At 39.9% G+C, this 21,632-nt stretch overlaps 1 protein-coding gene across 2 annotated transcripts in view; it reads left to right on the forward strand.

Moving 5' to 3' along the window:
- ADAT2 (adenosine deaminase tRNA specific 2) overlaps positions 1-21,632 on the forward strand; it is a 113,908-nt gene that overhangs the window by 76,352 nt on the left and 15,924 nt on the right. The window contains exon 7 of one of the 2 annotated variants that reach the window (XR_009005198.1): positions 8,262-8,350. The exons of the other annotated variant lie outside the window; for it this stretch is intronic. The gene's annotated coding sequence lies outside the window, so the exon portion shown is untranslated. The remainder of the gene's footprint in view (positions 1-8,261; positions 8,351-21,632) is intronic. 2 annotated transcript variants of the gene reach the window in all.

The following is a 21,632-nucleotide window of genomic DNA, read 5'->3' on the forward strand; positions in this document are numbered from 1 at the left end:
TCTACTTCAGGTTTCTCATCTATCAAATAGAGATAGCATCTTAGGGAATGGTTGTGAAAATTAGAGATAATATATTTAAGTACACAGTGACTAGCGTTTGATAGGAGTTCAGTAACAGTAGCTATTGTTATTCCATTTAATGGACATGGCCTGTTACACCACTCCCAGCTACAGTGTGCATGCAGGATGAGAAAGCACCAGTATATCCTGGGTGTGGACAGGAGAGCAGGCTTGCTACTCACTGAGGTAAAGGGTCCTGGAGGAAGCCCTGTTAATACAAACATATGTGAAAACTACTCTCCGGCAGTCACACCCTGATTTCCCATTGTCATGGCGACAGGGATACATGGGCCCCCTCACTCCTCTTCTAGCCACACCATCATTGTCAATGCCTCCCTCCCCCATAACTTTTTGAACCCTCATTGGAAAGTCTAATGAATGGCCCCTTTTGAGGGAAGTTCTTACCTGCATGAGATGGGAAGCTGGGCTGTGGGTGTCCAGGATCGCCTCAAGCAACATAGAAAATTTACAGAGAGCCCAGTCTGGAATAAGTGCTAATAAAATGTGCCATTGAAAAAGCCCTGGCAGCTAAAAAGAGGAGCCCTCACTCCCCAGCTCAGAGACACTCCAACAGCTTCGCGTCCTTGAGAAAATACAACACAACACAGCAGAAGCAACAAACAGGGGGAGAAGTGAAAATGCCTCAGTAAAATCTACGCAGTCCAACAGGATCTAGCCCCTGCCACGATATTTCCTACCGTTCTCTCCTCACTCTGCTTTGGCTACACTGGTTCTGCTTCAGGCTTCACACGCCCGTAATTCTGGATCTTTGCATGGCTCACTCCCTCGCTACCTTCAGGCATCTGTTCAAGGAGGCCTTCCTGGGCAGCTCTGGGTAATAGAGTCCCCATCCTCCCACCCCCTTCCTCCTTCTCTGTCTCTAACTTCTTTCTATTCCCCCCGTTGCTACCTCCTATTCTGCTGCTGCTGCTTCTTTGCACTTACCACTACTGGAAATTTATTTATTTACTTTTTCTTATTTTCTCTTGTCTTTCCTACCCACTAGAATTTAAATGTCATGAGAGTGAGGGATTTGTGTGTCTTGTTCATCACTGCATCTCAAGTGCTTACAACTGTGCCTGGCATGTAGCAGGTACTCAGTCAATATTTGCTACATGAGTGAATAAATAAACAGAGGAGCAAGAGAAGCAAGAGACTGGATTTTCCCTCATACTAGGTCATGACTTTCCAACTCTAGGAGGCTGCAAATATTTTCCAAGTGCAATTAGGATTGGAGTTTTAGTGAATTTCCATTTTCAGTCTACACAAGGACATTACTACTTAAACCGGTTCCTTTTTAGAAGCGATATAGTATTACATTTAGTAGTAGTATGTTTTCTTCTAATTCAAGTTACTCTAGTTTTAAAGCAAGTGTATCTTCAGGTTGGTGGTAAAATCACCATATAAGTCTCTTTGTGGCCATTACGTTAACTTCTCTTTACCTTTTTCATAACGGGTGAATCTTAAAACTGCAGAAGAACTTGGGTTGTCTACCGCAATAAAACCGGCAGCACTGTTAATAAGGGATATTTAAGCCCAAGACTGTAAGCTCAAGGAGGGCAGGAACCTTGTCTGTTTCTCTAAGTGTTTTATACACAGCACATAGCACAGTGCTTGGCACATAATTTGCTGAGAAACTTAACATGTGATTAAGTAAATAGACATAACTCTTGTTTTTCTTGGTTACTTTAGCATTGTAGACAGCTAATGAGACTATTGTTTCCTTAACCTTTGCATCTAAGTACCCACCTAGTAAAGTTATTAAGGCATTGATTCCTCATTATCTTCTCTCCTTCCCCTGATGGGATGGAGTCTCACTCTCCCTGGTAGTCTTTAAATTTTTCCTGCAGTCTTGGTGCTTGGTGGCTTCGTTCAGTGGATGTTGCTTCTACAACTACCTCTGTTTGTGTCTGTGTCCCCATCTGCTGCTACTTCGTGTTTGATGTTTGACTCTGATCTCCACAAGGACCTCTGAAGATGGAGGATGGTTATGTCTCAACTCATGGACTAAGCTTTCTCAGCCCAACCTTGGATGACAGTGCTTCTCAGTAACCTGAGATCTTTGTCTAGTATCTTATATGTAGTCTGAACCTTCAGTGTGACAGCACTCCTTTGAGGACTCAGAGTAACTTACCCAAGACTATACCAGAAGATGAATAAAGGCACCACATGACTCATCCTGACCTCACTGAGTATCCCCCAAAACTCACGTCATTTGATTCTCTCCTACCTTAGGATGATATCACTATTCCCCCACCTGGGACATCCTTATCCTACCCACAGGTGTTGGGCAAACTTATTCTCCCACCCTGGTCTTAAAAGTTCTCTTTAACATCTATTCTGAATTCCCTAGAGGCAGTCATGCAAATAAAACCACTATAGTTATGGAGTTAGAGGCAGGTGCAGATTAATCCCTACTTAGATTTTTGTTATGAACTCTACTTCGTTGACCAGTATCCAAATAGGAAGAAGTCAAAAGTGGGGAACTTTATTACAATTCTAATAATTCTTTTCCAAACCTTTCTAACTCAATATTTACTTATTTAAAAATACTTTCAAGTTCTCCTCTCCTTAAAGGAGTAACAAGCCAAAGTAAATTTAGCTTTATAGTTATTTGTTTTATATATCATCAAAACTCTGAAATTCAGTGAAGTACCTTGATCTTTCCTTTATTTAATGTTTTCACTATTTAGAGTAAGAGTTCAATGACTTCCTGAGTGATATTCCACAGTAATCATATTCCTGAACTCACCTGCCTCTCTGAGGGTAGGAATTGCCATCGCCGCTTCAAAAAGTCAATCTCAGCTAAGGACATCTCTCTATCCACCAGCAGACACCCATTCATCAGTGGAAGACCCAAGTTTTTTTATAGAAAATGGGCTTTTAACTCATCTTTTTATTATGTAGGACCAAATAGAAAATTTTATTATTAACATATAAGCTAAATTTTTTTCCAGCCCAGGATAAACAATGGACTTCATGGGAAAAAATAGAGCATATGGGCCCTAAAATGTTTTAATAGGAAAATGTTTGTTTATTTAGTACCTACTATGTGCCAGAGAGTGTAAGTATTGTTGATTTGAAGACAATTAGCTATGTTCTATGCCCTTAAGGAGTGCAGAGTTTAGTAGAATAGACAGGATTAGTTATGTTAGGGTTAAAGGAAAAATTTCCTATTGAATATAATCGATTTATTTCGGACCTCTAATGGAACTGGGAGGATGGAAGGGCCTCCTTGCTTGCTCTAGTCTGTGGGAGGAATGAGACATCCTTGAGGGAGATGGATCAGACACTGAGAATCAAGAGAGGACATTTCCCTACCCACGCTTCCTCCCTTCCTCCCTCCCTTCCTTCTTTCCTTCCTTCCTCTTTCCTTCCTTCCTCACAAAAGCCCTCCTCTGCCCTCTGCCAACTCTTTCTTCCCATCTCCCCACCAATGTCTATTCTTCATTTCCTTTCTCAAGCCAGTGGTTTAAGAGAGGGAAGACTCTTCTTTGGATCTTTTGTCCCCAAATGAAAAAAATAATGCCCAAGTCTCTCAGCTGCTTTAAGGTATTTGGTTTCAAAAAACATTTTTACAGCAGTCCTTCCAAGGACCATTCACCTGTCTGCCAAAGGTAAGTAATGCTCTGGAGTCAAGATTCTTTGTCACTGGAGGGGAGGAGATTGTTTTTCACACACTTGGAGGGCTGCCAGTACGTTTGTTGAGTTTATTGCAAGCCTGCTTTAGGGTGTTGTTGGCTCATTAAACTCAGTTTCTTAATGTACAAGAAACTTGATAAGATCTGATAAGACCATCTGGACTACACTAAGGGCAGTGCTAGCTATTTATACCTCCAAATTACCTACACTTTGAAATAAAATGGCCAGTTTCACTCTAATTAAGTCATATCTCCACCAGGAAATAGGCAAAAAAATTCCTTAGTAGTTTCCTGATCTCCTTTTGCACTGACTTGAAACATGGTAGTCTCAGATTTTTATATCATATATTTATACAAAGTAACTTAAAATTATAACTGATATTTATGTTAATAAAATCAACTATTGATATATACTGATTTCCTGGTTTGAGCCATTAGTACATTCTAAATACATTATTGTCATTTTATACACATCATTTTCATTTCAAACTACAACCATGCAAGACAGGCAGTATTATTATTATTTATCAAATGAGAAAAACTGAGCATCAGAAAAGTTAAGTATCTTTTCCAAAGCCATACAGCTAGTAAGTGGCAAAGCCAAGATTTAAGCATAAATGTGTATATTAACACTATCATATGTATATATTTATGTATGTCAGTAAATTATATGATAAATCATCCTCATGTTTATTTTTTCAAGACTGGTTGTAATTAAAATACAATTTTTTCCTTTTCCATTTAAAAAGCTGGTTTTGGGGAGAGGAGAAGACAATTGCTAACAGATGTCAACAAATTTTTAGAACTGAGAAAGGAGGTTTTATTTGTCATAAAATGTGAACACTGAATATCTATTTAATTAATAACAATGTAATAAAACTAGATTAGGATGCTAGGAGATAGACAATGTCTGGAGGATGAGGGGTTGTAAGTGTAAGAGGCCTAATTCCTCATTGCCCAGAGTAGACAGTCAATAGAAAAAAAATGTAATATCAAGAAAAAAAGTTTAAACCTGTGTTAGAAACATGGAGATAAATATCAGAAGACACAGGCAAAAGAGTCGAAAGCATTCACTCATGTAGCAGGAGTTGAGACTGAGGAGGACTGGAGTCTGATAGTATACTTGACTTTTAAAATTAAAGATGAGTATTATCCTGATGCAAAATGAAATAAAACAAATGCATGCACATTGTAGATGACTTAGAAAATATAGATTAATACAGGAAGAACAAAGATCGTCTCTGAATAATTTCTCCACCCACACTTAGCCATTAACGTCTTATTGTGTTGTCCTTCAATAAATATTTTTTGTTACAAACTAAATATATTTAAATATGTTCACACACATATTAAGAAGAATTGTGAGTTTTAAGTACTTAATATAAGAGGTATTCTCTTATGTGATTAAAATTTTTTCCTAATTTTTTTGCATAATATTCAGTTGTTTGAACATTATGTAATTAGCCATTTTACTGCTGTTGAACATTTGACTTTTAAAATGTATTACTTCATTTAGTCATTACAATAGCATTTTGAGTTACTTCTTATTATAATCCTTTTTTTTTTTTTTTTAAAAAGACCTTAAAAAGGTTACATAACGTTATGTTGAAGTCCTAACACTCAGTACCTCACAATGTGACTGTACTTGGAGATCAGGCCTTTAATGAGGTAATTAAATGAAGATGAAGTCATTAGGGTAGGTTCTAGTCCAATATGACTGGTGTCCTTATAAAAGGAAATTAGGACACAAACAGGTGCAGAGGGAAAACCATGTGAAGACACAGGGAGAAGAATAATGGTCATCTACAAGGCCTTGAAAGAAACCAACTCTGATAACGCTTTGATCTTGGACTTCTAGCCTCCAGAGGTGTGAGAAAATAAATTTCTGTTGGTTTAGCTACCCAGTCTGTGGTGCTTTATTTTGGTAGCCCTAGCAAACTAACACATGTACCTATGGTCATGTCACCAGAGAAGGCTAAATCTGGGTTCAAAATACAGGTGTTTTGAATCCAGATTTCAGAGTCCAAGCTCTTTTCCTCATACTCTGCACATGTGCGCACACACACGCACCTACATATAGACACATGTGCATTCGTCTTCCCTGGAAGTCACATTTCTATCTCACTGCACACAAATTGATGCTGCCATCTTCTCCCTTTGCTTTTATTTCCATTCTTCTTTTTATGTCTTCTTATAATGTTTCCACTTCTCCTTCTACTTCTTTTCTTTCTGCTATTCTTTCCATGGAAATTCTTGGGCAGCTTTTTTTCACCGTAAACATCTGCTTTGGAATAGCCACAGATCTTTTTATATCCTGACTTGTAGGTCTGTAACCATCTTACGTTCTGTTTCCTCAATTTATTCTTCAAGGCACATCTGGTTAAGAACATGATGTCACCCAGGGCTCTCAGGTGTGAACTGGGATTGATAGAGCAACGAACTCCACAGCGTGATATAATTTGTGATATGAATTGAGATTTGGTATGATCAAAGAAAAAGAATACAGTCATTGGCTTGTGATAGTTTTGATTTGCAACTACCATAGTTTAACCTAGTTTCTCCTTGTCATACTCTCAGGGCTTTATTTCCTCTCCTCTCCAAAATCCCACCTTCTTCTCCAGGATCCTATGATCAACAAAAATAAGCAACACTCTTTGTTTGGAGCAATTCTTGCCTTTATTTGAGCAGGTGCTAGATAATTATAGACACACTTAGCATTTAAAGGGTGTGTTTCTTTTCAATTCCTTAAAGCACATGTTCACATTGATGTTTCCAATGTAAAAACAAATTTCAAAGAGAAGAAACAAAGAGAACAATAAAATTTGAAAATCTCAAATCTTGACTAGTCCTGGTAAATAGAAATGGGACAGGTGGTTTCACTCTCCTGAAATCAATATTTTATTCTCAAGAGAATGGAAGTCATTCTGGCTTAGAACCCCTTTAGAAATGATGAGGGCTCTGAGCACTTCTTTTTTTACAGTGCAGATATGAGTTGTGTGTATTTTCTGGGGAGTCACACAATTGGCAAGCGTGTTGACATCCAGAGATTAGTTGTTGTGTCATGCATCTATTTTCCAGGCTCACAGATTTAAAATATCTTGACAATGACAGTGAGAGTTGATGATGCGGGTTGCTAGACACTGAAGTTTTTTTGGAGTTACTGTTTTTATGTCTTAGAATCTACTTTCTTGAAAGTCTTCAAAAATTTGATAGCATCTCATATTTCCCCACTTCTGCCTAAAGGCAGAGAGATGGATGTAAGTGGCCTCTCAAGACTCCTTGAGCCCTAATAGTCTATGTTTGCCACTTGTCCTGCAGGCCACCAGATGGTGTCAACCATTAACCACAGGAAGTTCTATGGCCCCTTGAAAATAGTAATTAACGAGAGACATAGCTAAAGTTGTTAGGGGATCCGTTCACCTTTGTTTCCTCAATTGCCTTAAATGTGTCAGAATCAAGTTGAAGGATGTCTATAACATCCACAGAATGGATCCACAAAAGCTCTAATTAAAGAGGATATCATTGTTCTCTCATCTCTTCAGTTGTACAATTTCTAGTGAAGGTAAGTCCGTGAAGACTCATTGATGTGGTCTAAAGAGCTGTGATTGCAAGAACTTAAACCTCTTTAATCTCAAATTTGAGTAAAAAACCACCACCAAGTTAGGAGAATGCAATTCTCCTTCTTTTAGCTGTGTAGATGAAATGTAATCCAGTAGAGTTTTCCTTAGAACCCACCTGGATGCCCAGGAAAAGTAATATGAAACATCCAAAATGTGCATGGGTGTATAAAATAATGAGCATGCTTTGATGCATTTCAATTAAGTTAAATTTTTTCACTCCATGTATGTGAAAGTAAGCTTTGACCTGGAAAATATTTCTGGATTGTATTAGGACTGCTTTTTTTTTTTTTTTTTTTCTGATAAAGCTCTATCTTTTAAAAAATCGCAATTGTATAAAGATGCAGAGAATTGAAATTTGCTTTGCAGGAAAATCTGAGCAATTGCATGATTAAACAGTTTCCTCCTTCTCTAAAGACATGTGAATAATAAAAATAGCCCCTGGAATCATTTAATGTAACCTTTGTTCATTCAGACATTCAATTGTGGTTGTGTTTACTTTGTTAACGAATTATTTATGTTATCCTAATTTTATTTTCACCTTTAGGTTCTAAGTATTATATGAACAATTAAAAGCTTAAGGAAGTACTATTTATGAAATTTAAAGCAAACATCTCTCTTCTAACATTTTTTAATAAAGCACAAAATTGTAATATTTTAATATTTTATTCTCCCATTCTATTTGCTGTCATTTTTATCCACGTGATCTCAAGTCCACACTGTGTGGGTAAAAGGTAATTCAACATTCTGGGACATTCTCTTTGTATTCAACTTTATGTTAGAGTGCCTTGGGGGTTACAGATGATATTTAAAGCCCTCTAGTGCTTTTACCAATTGACCTAAATTAACTTTATTCTCTATGTTTCTGGTTTGGATGTATTGAGTTTCACTGGGCAAAAAAGTGGTGTTGGTAATACTCAGGGTTTTATATTTTCCCTTCTAGGCTGGTCCAATTTAGGAAACGGAATCCTCTAAAGTCACAAGTAGAGATGCAAAAGCCTTCAGTTGCTTCTGTGATACTGAAATCTTGAGGTAAAATACCATATATTCTAGCCTTTATTTTCTCTTAAACTCTTGTGTTTCAGGCGTGTCAAGCCTTGTCTTCTATATAACACTTCAACATTTGAGGTCAGAGCCTCCTGTTTCTTTTGTGTTCTTCTCTCTGAGTCCCTAATAGGTGTCCAAAAGTACTTAAGTGACATCAACTGTTAATGTTTGATGGCAATTACCATTGCCAAACAGTTTGTTATTACAGTCAGTGACATCGAATCATCTTGACCATCTGTATTTCCCCAAAGCAATTCCTAAAGCCCCAGTGATTTATTTTATGTGGTAAGGCAATTCATTCAATTGTTCTTAAGCAATTCACTTTAATTTTCTTAATTCAAGTAGAACTCTATATTGGTCTTTTTTTCTCCATGTTCACAATTCTTCCCAAACGTCTGTCTGTATCTTTGTATACTTCTGTATCTTTTCAAACTTCTGTATCCCAAACTTCTCTATCTTCCTGAACATCTGAACCTTTGACCTCCAGAGGGTGTTGCCTTCATTCCTCCAAAGCAGTTGCTGGGTACTGTGTGCTCATTTGCCTGGAGTTCCTGACCACAGTGAAGCCACCTGTATTTGTTTTGGATGCCTAGCTGCCCAGACCTACATGTTTATTATATTTATTCCCACCTGAGTGTACCTTGCAGGGGTTGGTGGGAATTGGGGGACCACATTAGCCCTCATGTATATTCAGTTAAGTCAGAGAAATAACTCCTGAACTTAACCTAACCAAAAAGGGGAAATTATTGTAAAGACCCAGGGTAGCTCTCAGAGAGGAAGAACTGTGTAAACCAGGAGTCAGATTAGCTCCTGCAGCAACAGGTCTAGAATCAGGGGCTAGGTAACATCGTGTACCCTCTCCTTCCCACATTATTTTCTCCATTTCCTTTCTACATCAGTTTAATTCTCTCCTCCGACATACAGGCTTTCAACATGTAGTAAAAACATGTGGCTAAAAATATGGCTGTTCCAGATTCATATCCTTCCAGTTGTATAAAATAAAAGGGAAGATCCTGTTTTTAAAAAGTTAAAACCTGGAGAGGGGAACTCTAATGGCTGAACTTGGCTTAGCTGTTCATCTGTGAACTAATTACTAGAGTCAGAGTGATGGAGTACTATCATAGGCCCTGCCTTGGTCACATGCCCACTCTTATGGCCAGGGCAGGTGATAGACAGACCCTGCCAGGACCACAGGGTGAGAGTGAGGGAGCAGCTCTTCCCCCAAACAGGGATTAATGTTGACTGTTATGGACTGAATTATGTCCTCCTCAGATTCATAATTTAAAGCTCTATCCCCTAATGTGACTGTATTTGGACATAGGGCCTTAAAAGAGGTAATAAAGGTAAATGAGATTGTAAGGGTGACCCTAATCCAATATGACTGGTGTCCTTAGTATAAGAGAGAGAGAGAAATACCAGGAATGTGAGCACACAGGAAAAAACCAGAAGGTGGTTATGGCAGCCCTAGCAGACTAATACACTGTCTTAGGTTAGCAAACAATATCTATGACGTGGTACCTACCACACCCAGCTCCATTTTGCTCTGAAATTGTCTTACAAAAGAAAGTTAAGGGCTTAGGAAATTAGCCAACTAACTTTATAAAGAGATGCTCGCAGATTGGATGGGGTTGTCATCTGACCCAAGGTCAGCCCACTCCTAGGCTGGCTGAGAACCCTGTATGTGTATGTGTGGTGGGTGGAGAGGGGTCGGGCAAAGGTTATTAGCTAAGTCATTCAGATTAGCTCCTCCTAGGATGTGGATCATGGAAGACTGGTTTATTCCTAGCAAGAAGAAAATAGGGAGGACTTCTGAAGAGGCAGAATCGCCATGAGAGAGAAATGGAGAGTAACAGCTTCCTCCCGTGACCTCAGATCGTGACAGCTTGCCATTGGGGGTGACCAACTTGTCCGAGTTTTCCTGGACTTCCCTGGTTTTGACTCCGAAAGTCCCATGTCCTGATGGGTTTTCTAATTTCTTATGGTGGCTAAGTCAGCCTCTCTTCTTTTAACACTAAGAGTCCAATTATGATTACAACTGTTATAATTTTTTCTGACTGTTATCCTGGGGAAATAGATTTTTTTTATTTAAAAAAAACAAAATAGTGTTCTCTGTGAGTGAGTGAACTCGATATCTAGCCCTGGAGAGGAGAGGCAAGGAGAGAGAGAAGGACAGGATGTGAATGTGGGGGAGACCAGTGAGGGAGTGGGAGTTGGTGATGTAGAGGGAGATATGATTAGAGAGAAGTATAAAATGAAATTAGAGACCAAAATGAGCTCTTTGAATATCGCCCCAGCGTTCAGTGCCTGTGGGTAAACAGGGGTCTAGTTTGCCGTAGCTGTAGACCTGTGGGTACAGAATGGCCATTTGCCTATCTTTTCCCTTGATTCACCTTTACTTCATTCAAAAGGAAATTCAGGTTAAATAAAATCATCTTCTACATATGGCCATGTAAAATTTCTTTTATCACCCTGTGTTTCTGTTTTGTTAAACTTTTCATCTTTAAAAGATGTCTATAGTTGTTACACTTATTTTATTTTTAATTAATTAATTTATTTTTATTTTTGGCTGTGTTTGGTCTTCGTTTCTGTGCAAGGGCTTTCTCTAGTTGAGGCAAGTGGGGGCCACTCTTCATCGCGGTGCACGGGCCTCACTATCGCGGCCTCTCTTGTTGCGGAGCACAGGCTCCAGAGGCGCAGGCTCAGTAGTTGTGGCTCACGGGCCTAGTTGCTCCGTGGCATGTGGGATCTTCCCAGACCAGGGCTCGAACCCGTGTCCCCTGCATTGGCAGGCAGATTCTCAACCACTGCGCCACCAGGGAAGTCCGTTACACTTATTTTTTAAAAATCTACCTCTTAACTCTCTTCAGTCTAGCTTCTCCCTTCATCACACCTCTGAAATCATCTTGTCCGTCTTTATGATGACTTCCTAATTACTAATTTGTATGGTTCCTTCTCCAACTGATCTTCCTTTCATCATCCTTTCTAAGATTTCACACTGCTATTTTCACACTTTTGAAACTCGCTCTTCCTGTGGCTACCGAGATACTACTTTCTTTTTTTTTTTTTTTGAGATACTACTTTCTTATGGTCCTCTCTCTATGTGCCTTTGCTGACTCCTTTTTTCCTCTGTTTCCTGTAAATAATGACACGGCCAAGGGCCTTCTTGATCTTTTTCTTTTGACATTCTCTAGATTCTATTCGAATGAACTCACCTTTACTCTTAAATCACAATGATTTCCAAGTATTCGCCTCTAGGATATTACTTGCTCCTGTTCTTCAGACCCACTTTTTCAACAACCACTGGACAGCTCCATTTTTATAGCCTCCAAACCCCCGAAACTCAGCATGACACAGACCAAGTTCTTTCTCTTTGTTTCCACTTCTTCCTTCTTTACTCTCTATCTGGTTCAGTGATAGCATCATCCAGTGTCGGCTGGGGCAGAGCTGCTGTTGTCTCCCATTATCAATTCTCCCCTCCTTCCATAGTACTACAATCCCATATTTCTATCTGGACTAATGGCCGTTCAGAATAAAGGCTACTTTCCTAATCTCACTGTACCTAAGTTTTGGCCAAAGGAAAATGCAAATTGATGTGTTACATGGCAGCTTTTGGAAACCTTTAAAATATTGCTAGCATCTTTCCTTTGCCTTTATTTTCTTTGTTCCTTCCTCCATCCTGCTACCTGGAAAGTGAATGTGATGACTGGCGCTTGAGCTGCCATTTTGGACCACAAGACTGAGGTTACACCTTAGAAATACTGAATTTCATGCAAGAAGGATCCTGGATCTCTGAGGGCTTCAAGGAGCTGAGCTGTTCTAATCCTACATTGATGACTTCTGGACTTACACACAAGAAATTAAGCATCGGGCTTCCCTGGTGGCACAGTGGTTAAGAATCCACCTGCCAATGCAGGGGACACGGATTCAAGCCCTAGTCTGGGAAGATCCCACATGCCATGGAGCAACTAAGCCCTCACGCCACAACTACCAAGCCTGTGCTCTAGAGCCCACGAGCCACAACTACTGAGCCTGTGCGCCTAGAGCCCGTGCTCCGCAACAAGAGAAGCCACCGCGGTGAGAGGCCCATGCACCTCAACAAAGAGTAGCCCCCACTCTCCTCAACTAGAGAAAAGCCCGTGCACAGCAACGAAACCAAAATTAAAAGGAATAAAATAAATTTTTTAAAAAACACCAAAAAAACAACAAAAGAAATTAAGCATCAATTTTCTCTAGACTTTGCTATTTTTGTCTTTATTACTCACAGCCAAGCCTAATCCTAACTGACATATAGCCAAACCAAAATCCTAGAGTAATGTTAGATTATCCCCTCTCCTTCAAGACCCACATCCAATCAGTCATCAAGTCCTATTGAGTCTACCACTCTGGTATCTTTCTCTCTTCTTTTTTTTTTTTTTTAAATGGTATTTTATTTATTTATTTATTTATTATTACTTTTTTAACATCTTTATTGGAGTATAATTGCTTTACAATGGTGTGTTAGTTTCTGCTTTATAACAAAGTGAATCAGTTATACATATATATATATCCCCATATCTCCTCCCTCTTGCATCTCCCTCCCACCCTCCCTATCCCACCCCTCTAGGTGGTCATAAAGCACCGAGCTGATCTCCCTGTGCTATGTGGTTGCTTCCCACTAGTTATCTGTTTTACATCTGGTAGTGTATATATGTCCATGCCACTCTCTCACTTCGTCCCAGCTTACCCTTCCCCCCGCTGTGTCCTTAAGTTCATTCTCTATGTCTGCGTCTTTATTTTCTCTCTTCTTTTAAGCCTTTATTTTTCCTATCCTGCCCTTCATCCTTATCCAATATATGCTCCACACTGCCACTGGAATGATCTTTCTAAAATAGATCAAATCCCTAATTAATCTCCTGCAATTATTGCAATTTTCCCACTCTCTACAATTCTTAGTACGGAAAACTCTTCATGATCTGTGTGTCTCACAATTCATTTCCCACTGCTCCGCCATATTCATGATCTCCCAACTGTTTATAGTGCTGGACCATTCCACCCTATTTCATATCTCTTTGTCTTTACATATGCTGGTTTTACCACTGGGCATGTCTAGTTCTTTTTCTTCCTCAACATTCATCTAGAGCCTTTATGAAAAACTTTCCTAATTCCCAAAGAGAAGAAGGGGACTGACAGCTTCTCCCTTTGTGGCAGAAATGAGGCTTACATGTACATCTGTATTGCAGTGTTTACTCTCTTCTATATTTACTTGTTTATATGTCTCTTTTAGACTGTGTACTTTTTAATGATAGGAACCATATCTTTTCTTTTTTTATCATCAACATCTAACCCAGTGTTTGGCACATGGTAAGTGCCCAGTGATTAAACTATCTCTGCTTCCACCTTTGCACCCCATCTCTATTAGTTTCTTATTGCTGCTATAACAAATTAGCACAAGCTTAGTGGCTTCAAACAAAATAAATTTATGATCTCACATTTCTGGAGATGAGAAATTTAAAATGTGTTGGAAGGCTGAATTCCTTTTAGAGGTTCTAGGAAAGAATCCATTTCCTTGCCCTTTCCAGCTTCTGAGCTGCCTGAATTTCTTGGCTCATGGCCCCCTTCCATCTTCAAAGCCAGCAATGACGGACAAGTCTTTGACATTGTCTCATTCTTGACTCTGACTCTCCTGTCTCCCTCTTTCACTTATAATAAGGATCCTTGTGGTTACACTGGGCCCACCCAGACAATCCAGGATAATCTCCCTATTTCTCCCCAACTGATTAGCCACCTTAATTCCCTTTTGCCATGTGACATAGCATATTCAAAAGTTCCAGGGATTAGGACACGGGCATTATTCTGCCTGCCACACCCTACTGTATATTTACTGCTGTTCTTTTTATTTGTATTTATTTATTTATAAATTTATTTATTTTATTTTTGGCTGTGTTGGGTCTTTGTTGCTGCATGTGGGCTTTTCTCTAGATGCGGCGAGTGGGGGCTACTCTTCGCTGCGGTACGCAGGCTTCTCATTGTGGTGGCTTCTCTTTTTTTTTTAATTAATTAAATTAATTAATTTATTTTAACACCTTTATTGGAGTATAATTGCTTTACAATAGTGGGTTAGTTTCTGCTTTATAACAAAGTGAATCAGCTTTACATATACATATATCCCCATATCTCCTCTCTCTTGCATCTCCCTCCCACCCTCCCTATCCCACCCCTCTAGGTGGTCACAAAGCACCGAGCTGATCTCCCTGTGCTATGCAGCTGCTTCCCACTAGCTATCTATTTTACATTTGGTAGTGTATATATGTCCATGGTGGTGGCTTCTCTTGTTGTGGAGCACAGGCTCTAGGCATGCAGGCTTCAGTAGTTGTGGCATGTGGGCTCAGTAGTTGTGGCTCGCGGGCTCTAGAGTGCAGGCTCAGTAGTTGTGGCGCACGGGCTTAGTTGTTCCGTGGCATATGGGATCTTCCTGGATGAGGGCTTGAACCCGTGTCCCCTGCATTGGTAGGCGGATTCTTAACCACTGCGCCACCAGGAAAGCCCCTACTGCTGTTCTTTTTAATTTTCTGTCTTACCCATGTCAGCCAGGATGAGAGTAGGATATGTTGTTGTTGTTCACCGTTGTACATCCGGTTCTTAGAAAAGTGCCTGGCACATAGAGAACTTTCAATAAATATTTAGTGAATGAAATAAATCAATGGATGCATGCATGCATGCATGAAGCACCCTTGCTCTATCCAGGGCTGGAGGGTGTTTATGAGGTGAAGGAAAATGGAAGACCAGTGTTAAGTAGAGTGCCTGGATTTGTCACATATCTATTTATTTATTTATTTATGGCCTTGCCGCACAGCCTGTGGGTTATTAATTCCGGAACCAGGGATTCAACTCGGGCCACCGCAGTGAAAGCACTGAGTCCTAACCACTGGACTACCAGGGAATTCCCACAAATCTATTTTTTAATGCAAGGAATTCTCTCATCTTTATCATTAAATGAAGAGGCCCATATCAGCCTCTAAGGACAGTTCCTAAGTCAACATGACTAGTTTTTCAGGTAGTCCTAAGAATTAGCTTTAAGAATACTTCAGGAGATGACAGTGTCCCGCCGCAGGCAGAGTGGGGGCCCAGGCTCCCGCAGACACACTCTGTGAACCTCAGAGCCAAGACAGTAGAGGAGCGTGTCTTAAGATAGATATACATGTATATTTTTGACTGCGCCATGCTGCATGTGGGATCTTAGTTCCCTGACCAGGGATTGAACCTGCAGTGGAAGTGAGACGTCTTAACCACTGGACCTCCAAGGAATTCCCAAGATTGGTATATTTTAAATGCTCCCCCATTAACTTTTTTTCAACCGTTTTCTCTCTTTTTCCCTGAAATGTTGAAAATAGCTTACCCCACTGGATTAGCACATCGGCGTTCCTGACAGAAATCCTATGTCATTCAAATATTTAAGTGGTAAAATCTATACAATGAAAAAAAGCCCACAAGAAACAGTTTATTCAGAAAATCTTAATCTCAAGTGAAATATGCAGGGACAGTAGAATTCTCCAAGTGCAGGCCTAATGGTAATTTAATGAAAATAGCCCAAATTTCATGCACAGCATGTGCTGGTGTTGGTTGAGAGCTCTTCCTGAAGCACAGTGAAGACCCTGGTGCAGAGACTACCTCCTGCTTTTCTGGGTCCCAAATCATTTTCTGTGTCTGAATCTATTTCTTACCTTCTTCATCCTTTCTAAAACTTTCACCTTAGCTGTAAGATTCTTTATACAATGTTGAAATTGGAAAGGAAAAAACCCCAAAGAACCAAAAAACAAAAAAGGTGTAAAGTTTTGTTTTTCTGCATTTTTATCCTTGAAGCAGAAAAAGAAACAGCTGATACAATCCAGTGTCCTTTAATGTTTATCCAGCATCTGTTTTTCAGGTGCATTAATTTTATATATAACTTTCAGAGTGGTGGATGTTCTCACTTTCTTATTATGGTCATGGTTTCAAGGTAGATGCAAATGTCAAAACATCGAAATGTGCACTTTAAACATACGCAATTTATTTTTTACCGATTATACCTCACTAAAGGTATTTAAAAATGTTTTTTAAATGCACACATGCACATGCATGCATGCACATACAGTTCTACTTCTAAAGCTACACTCTCCGATAAACTCCCGTGGCTATTTCAGTTAATTAAAATGAAAGAAAATTAGAAATTCAATTCCTTAGTTGCACTAGACACATTTCAAGTACTCAAGGGCCACATATGGCTAGTGTCTCCCATAACAGATAGTGTAGACATATAACATTGCCATCATGGCAGAAAGTTCTACAGCATTGTTGTACATCATTCTCCCACTCACCCCTCATTCTCATGTCCATGCCCTACCTTACTTTCCCAGGGCAGAGGTCTCCTGCTTTCAGCCTCCGCACTGAAACTAGGGCGGTCTTTTAAAACTGCAAATCTGCTTGCTATTCTCCTGCTCAAAATCTTCCACAAGATGAAATCCAAACTCCTGCGAGTGGAAGCTCTGGAAAGACCCTCCCTCCTCATTTCCCGCCTTCTCCCTCTCCCTCCCTCTTTATGTGCCTGGTCCTGAGAAAATTGGTTCATTCATCCGCTTTGTCTAGAAAGTTCTCCGCTTACATCTCTACTTGGTATATTTATGCTTACACTTGTAAGTTTAAAACAGTGATCTTATCTGTGAATTCTTCCAGCTCATTTGGACAATTAAGTGTCTACTCTTTTTTGCCCCTAGGCTGTTTGTTTTAGGGATTTATTGAATTTTTTTGTGGGTTAATACATAGCTATTTCTTTCAGTGTTGTATGTGGGCCCGAAAAAGAGGGTAAAAATCTCTGTTGTAGAGTAGAAAGTTTGATATGTATATTTTATACCAGCCACATTGATGGCATCTTTGCAATATGAATTGCATTTTCTCTGCTCATACCTAGTCTAGAATATAATAAATATATAGAATATAATATGATTATATTTGTAAAAAAAGATTTTTAAGGCTTTAAACCTAAATTTCTTTGATTGTCATAATAAATTGTATATATGAATCCGTTCAATTAGAGACAAAGAATTCAATACAGTTTTTCTCCCATTCTCACCCAAACACTTGACTGTTTTTTAATCTCAGGCTTCAGGTCAGGTAATTATGTGATTTGTTCTCTTTCTCTGTCTCTATGTGTGTGTATGTGTGTGTGTGTAGAGTACCTGTCTATCTATCTATCTACCTATCTATCTATCTATCCATCCATCTATCCTGGGGATTATTTTGAATGGGATTAGTGCCCTTCTAAGACGAGACATGAGAATCCTCTCTGTGTTCTCCACTATGTGAAAATCCAACGAGAACATGGCCTTCTGCAAGCCAGGAAGAGGGCTCTCACCAGACACTGGATCTGTCAGCACCTTGATCTTAGACTTCCCAGCTTCCAGAACTGTAAAAAATAAAAGTTTGTGGTTTAAGCCATCCTATCTACGGCATTTGTTATAGCAGCCTGAATAAGATAATTGTGCAGAGGGCCATGGAGCTGACTAAGACAGTTTATCTGTGTACAGTACACACATGCACACAACTAACAATCCCGAATGCCGAGACGTTCCTCCTCCACCACTCGTCTTCCTTATTTGACTCCCAGACCCCTGGCAGTTAGATCTCCAGGCAAGAGTTTGAAAGAGTCTTCTCAGGGCATCTAATCAATCAAAGAAAAAGGACCTACAGATGGTGAAATTGGAGAGCATCAAGCTGTCCAGATAAATCCTCTAATGGGAAGCGGTGGGTTGACAACCCCTCCCACCTTCTTAGGGACACAGATTGATTTTTTAACATCTCTCTCTTAAACATGAATGGACAACAAAAAACTGTCTTGCTTCTGGGGAAAGCTCTGAAATGAAACAGAGACACCCAAATAAAAAAGCAGCAAATGCAGCATGTAGTCAACAAAAACTATATAGAAAGGAATAATATATTTAAAACACTACCAATAGCCTCAAGAAATAAGAGAAGGGATTGCATCCAGAAAATAAAAAAATAGGATGCTATAAAATAGAAACATTCAGGAAACATAAAAAGAGCTTTTGGAAATTAAAAACACGTTAGCAGTTGAAAAGCTCAATTGAAGGGTTGGAAGATAAAATAAGGAAATTCTGAAGAAAGTAGAGCAAACAAAAAGGCAAAGAGATAAATGATTAGAGGAAAGACTGATGAATTAGAGAACCAGTCCAGACTGTCTAACATCTGAATAACAGCATTTCCAGACACGAAGAACAGAGAAAAATGAAGGGAATAAATTACCAGTAAATAATTCACAATATTTTCTAGGCCTGAAAAACATCAGTTTCTTGATTAAAAGGGATTTGAAAGGGATCCCTGCCGAGCACTATAAAAGAAAAAGATGCAGTCCAAGGCACGTCATCATAGAATTTAGGAATACCGAGGATGAAAAGAAGATTCTACAAACACAGAATCTCTGATATGCTTCAGACACTTACAGAGTATCAGGAGTCAGAATGGTTTGGGACTTCTCAAAGCAACGCTGAGGCTAAACGACAGTAGAGCTAGAAGATGGTAGAATTCTGAAGGAAAATTCTTTCTGACCCAGAATTCTATGCTGACTCAAGCTATTCACTCAAGTGTGAAGATAAAATAAAATTTCTGCTTGCAGACATACAAGGTCTCAAAACATTTCCACTTATCATTTCTTATGAAGCTAGTAGAAGATACGGCAAGTACAAAATGGGAGCAAACCAAGAAAAAAGAACCATGGGATATGATAGAAGAAATAGAAGATACAGTGCTGAAGGACTGGGGGACCCTCAGTTCACTGGGCAAGGGTACTCAGCAGCCAGTGTGACTCAGGAGACCAGCAGGTTAAGGTGGCCATCACTGTGACACCTTAGTCCATTGTCTGTATGTTTAACCTGACAATGCCAGAGTGCACCAGCCCAGATTCTAATTTGCATTTGGCTTGTCTGAGCCATGTGCTGATGAGTTTTTTCTCTTCTTTCCATGCTCTGCTGCTGGATCAGCTGAGGATTCTCTTTCCTACATTTTGGGTTACTCCAGGGGCTACAGATTGGCCATGGTAGAAGCACAGAGAACAGAATGGCCCCAGCATCTGGTATACACTAGACCCCTGCCAGATGCTCTGAGTACGATTAACCTCATTTTTCCAGAATTTCCTAATGGCCTTGCCCACTGAGTGCCCCGTAAGGGCCTCTTCTAATTGCTCAAGGAAGCTGACATCTATGACCTAGAGCATCTTGAGCCTCATTTTACAATGCAATATAATTGGCTTCTTCCTTACACATCTAAGTTTGTGCTTTTGCTACTCTTTTTTATTAATCTAATTTCACTTTTATTAATATGTAAAATTATTAATAATAAAATATTTGTTTGAGGGAAAAATAATTTTTTCATCCTTGGGCCTTGATTGGTCCTTGCAGCAACATAAGAGTTGAGGACATGACTGTATGGGGGATCAAAAAAATGGCCTTGGCTTGTTGATGATTAGACTGAGGACCACCTAAAAGAGACGGGTGATAGGAGCAGATACGGTTAGTGCTCAGCTATTCCTGCAAGTTGTCTAAGATCATGGGGCTGAGGGGAGCATCCTCACGGCCGTCTCCACAATCATCTTATTCAGAGCTTATTCCGATTTTCCCTTTGATAGGATTCTCGTAGCCATTAGGGCAGAAGGCTAAGATTCAGGCCAATTTCAGTTGTAGTCACAGACTTTGTCCTCCAAAACCGTTTGTAATTTCCCACTATCTCTGAACTTTAAGGATAATAAAAACAGTATGGGAATGGCTGTACATACACAATTCTGATTTCTTAAAGTTAAGCGAATGTTCTGTGCCCTTTGTAGCATCTTGAAACCCTTCCTCAAGTGTTCACAAATTTCTCTTGTCTCTTATAGTGGCTATTGTCTGTAACACTGATCTTTTCCTGAATTATACTGTTATTTATTTTTTCTTTGTGTTTTTGTTTCTTTTATTAGACTGTGGGTTCCTAAAGGGCAGCAAATACCTTCCTCTCTAATTAGTCCTTTAGTTTCTACATTGCATTGCATTGGAAAAGTAGGACCGCCTTCCATCTCTTGAGTCCTTCTTATAATCTAGGTCAAGCCCATTATAACTGTCTCACTGCATGTGTACAACAGCTCAGTGAGGAAGGGCAGATTATCATCTCCACTCTCTAGATGAGAACGCTGAGGCTTGGAGGGCTGAATAAAGTGGTCCCTCAGGGAGGGAACAGCCCAGCTGGGAATCAAAGCCATGCCTGTCTGATTCTGCAGCTTGAGCGACTAGGCACTACATTATTCGAGCTCCCCATTCACTTCCTTTTTGTTTCAGACAGAATAGTTTTCTTTCAGCCTTAGGAAGGTAAACTCGGGAATTTGTCACAAAAGGCCATGAATGTTGTTTTTCTGTTCGTTTCTGCCATTTCTTATCTATTACAATTTTTCCTTTTCACTAACTGAAGGGGCTGTGGCTGGGACAGCCACAGAAATGAGGGAAGGCTGAAGGGTCTTGGGGAGATCCAGAGTTTGGGGTCTGTGGCAACAATCAATATGCTAATCACCTAACAATCCCCAAACAATTTAACATGAGTACTTCCAGCATCCTGGGACCCACACTTTCCATTTCTATTCCCATGCAGTGGGGGACACAAAAGCACTCTGTTCAGGTTAGCAGGGGGCCTGGCAGAATCCCAGCCCCACTCTGTCCCCATGTCCACACCCTTGTGTGGCCCCCTCGCCTGTCATTCCTCTGGATAAAAGGGACCATGCCTCCCAGCGGTGGGGTATGCCCACCACTCCCAGTTGAGGTTATGAAACCTGCTGTCTCAAGGAAGGAGAAAGAATGAAAATTGTTGGGTAGGGGGGCAGCGTGGACAGGAATAAAGAGAAGGGGGCTGAAGGCTGATAAATGGGCAAAAATAATGAGTTAAAAAACTGCCTTGCTAGCAAATGGCCAGAAATCTGGGAAAAGGAGGAGGAGGGTCCCTGTGGAGATGGGGGGTAGGCCAGAGAAAGGAGAGAGGGAATGGGCCACAGCCATCTCCAAATTATTTTTCCTGCGTTGTTGTTTTAAATGTTTAAATATTTGATACATACAGAGGAATATGTACATATCCCAGGTTATTTTTAAGCTGTTACAATTTCATGTCTAAATAAAGTGTAAGAAAGCACACAATAGGTAAAACAGGCTCTCTTCCTGGGTGAGAATACAAGAAGGGGAGATATGTCTTTACCTAGAGTGGAGCATTGAAAAATTGCCCCTTG

Source organism: Balaenoptera acutorostrata, chromosome 14 (assembly GCF_949987535.1).
Source record: "Balaenoptera acutorostrata chromosome 14, mBalAcu1.1, whole genome shotgun sequence".
NCBI classification, from domain to species: Eukaryota; Metazoa; Chordata; class Mammalia; order Artiodactyla; family Balaenopteridae; genus Balaenoptera; species Balaenoptera acutorostrata.